This window comes from Palaemon carinicauda, chromosome 20 (assembly GCF_036898095.1).
Source record: "Palaemon carinicauda isolate YSFRI2023 chromosome 20, ASM3689809v2, whole genome shotgun sequence".
Lineage (NCBI taxonomy): Eukaryota > Metazoa > Arthropoda > Malacostraca > Decapoda > Palaemonidae > Palaemon > Palaemon carinicauda.
In genome coordinates, this window is record NC_090744.1 from 39,093,666 (window position 1) to 39,096,165 (window position 2,500).

Genomic DNA, 2,500 nt, shown 5'->3' on the forward strand with positions numbered 1-2,500 from the left:
CATCTTGCTTGTTGAATTTCATCCATACCTCGTCCATGTGTTAAGCCTCCTGTTGACTTTATGGATTTCATTAACACCTGCTCAATAACAAGATCTGGTGCTAACCCAGCTCAGTATCTGTCTGATCTCCAATGAAGAACAAACCAGACTCATTAAGTTGGTCATAGAGTTTCTCATTCGTTTTCTGTAGGTCCACCATGTCCTGGAGGAATAGATGTGCTGATTTTGTGTAGTTATTGTGTCCAGAGGCAGCAAAAAAGGAAGCATTTTTTGTAGTGCCCTGAAGTACGTTGTCTGGCTGGTTCTTTGACCTCTGAGTGCAGATCGCAGGATATCCATCATCTCCATGTACTGAACCCATAATTATCCATTTGGGTTCTGTTGTAGCTGATCTTGAATATTTCTGAGCCTCTCTTCAACTGCCAATACGTCCTGGTCTTTAGCTTCCACTTCTGTTTCTGTTGATCGAAGAACTTTGCCAAACTTCTGTAATGCTCCATCTATTGAATTCTGAGTGGCCTCATGATCTGATGCTTTCTTGACCACCGATACATTCAAAGCAGCATCAACTAAGAAGTGGCCACGTACTGCTCGCTCATATGCCTTTCCAGCCAGCATATGGTTGACAGTGTTGGGCCCATACACAAGCTCCAGTGGTGTTCTCAGTCGATTACTTTTCATGATGTGACCCATAGTGCCCAGGAAGCTCATTAAGGTATGGAATGGCCCGAGGATGAGAACAATATGTTTGAGATGGTTTTCATGGCTGATGATATGCCTTGCCTTGAGCCACAAGTGTTGATCAAATGTGATGACAGGCGATATGTTGTATTTCATGCACTCGTCATTTACAAACATCAGGGTAGTAAAGATACAGCTTAAATTGTTTGGATCCAAGTCAACCATTGGTAAGAAGTGGAAGGATGCTTTTCCTAAATGGCTACCTCGGGAAATTTGAAAAGATACTTCAGTTCAAACAGTGAGAACGGTCGCCATTTTGAATATGGAATTGCTCAAATTCAAAATGGCCGAATTTGTCATATTATTTACTGTGGTGTTCCAAAGAGTCCAAATGACACATTCGTGCATAGAATAAACTATTGCAATTTGTTTTACTGAACCTTCTATTTTCATCTGTTTTCCATGAATTAAAATTGTCTATTTTTGCATGTGTGTGACTCTTTTGCAAAAATATCAAGATATAATGGAAAGTAAATACGTCAAAATAAAGAAAAATCTTTACTCTAAAGGAACAATTCTATGACATTTTACCGTAAAGTTAGTAGTTAAGGAGACATTTAGGTAAATGTGAGTACAAAGTCGATTTTTTCAGTTTCTCCAAAATGTGTGTATTCCAATTCCGGGCTTGTTTGTGCAAAAACTTTCCATTTTAGGGTAAATACTTATGGAGACAAACATGTGTAGAATTTAATTTTCTATCGTTTTTGTACCAATACCTCTTACCCGTACGATGAACCGTTTTGGAGAAAAACGGGAAAATATGGAAAAATGTACCCTCCGAAAACGTTAAAAGTGTGATTTTCACAACTTCAAAATGGCCGAATTTGACCCATTTTGGATATGGTGTTCCTAAGAGTCCATATAACATGTTCATGCAATAAAACAAAATATTGCAATTTGTTTGACCTAAAAAGCTATTTCCCATGGACTATAACCCGAATATCTAGTAATAATAAGTTCATATGTTCTACACTAACACGACTGTAAATCAATAAATAATAAAAACGGCTGTGGACAACTGATAGAAATGCGTGGTATACAGAAGGTAACAGTTAAGAAATTATGAAGATAGACGACACTACGATATAAACGGTATCATAGCAAACTAATTATTAATCAATGTTTTGTTAAATGTCCATCATTTGTCTGATGTAAGTTTTGGTTGCGATTTTTTTTTATGATGAAATCTGAAATTCATGAAATTATAACACATCTGATGATAGTTATGATTTTATAAGTAAAAAAGATAACCACTGAGTACCTTGGACACGTTATCTAATCATTCCAACGTTCATAGATATCGTGATGCTTTAATCTCTGAAGTCAACTAACATGTTTACGTAATTCTTAATAAGGAAGTTTATGGAAATTTTGACAAATTAGTGAATTTGACACAGTTAGAGGATTTCAAATGGCAGTGACCATGATTATTGCTATTATTTTCATCAGATGTATTAATAAACATCGTAATAAAGTGATCCAACAGTAATACACTCAACTGGTTGTGTTAGTGTAAGTATGTATAACGTTCTCGAATTTGAAATTCCAGAGGAAGGAGGCCGGCCTGTTTTTGGTAGTATACAAAATCAGTGATTTTTTTTTCTTTTTTTAAATTAGTTATAGCAGGAAATGTCAAATTACGTCAATATCTGCGCATTTCATTTTGACAGGGAACATAGCCACTATGTTCCCAAACAAGACAAACATCTTGATACCGTAATCTTATCTAACATGGCGGGTAAACAAATTGATATCGAAA

At 36.0% G+C, this 2,500-nt stretch overlaps 1 protein-coding gene across 1 annotated transcript in view; it reads right to left on the reverse strand.

The window, feature by feature from the left end:
* The window catches only part of LOC137659743 (dynein beta chain, ciliary-like), a gene marked incomplete at its 5' end in the record, with an annotated part of 223,797 nt that overhangs the window by 53,898 nt on the left and 167,399 nt on the right, over positions 1 to 2,500 (reverse strand).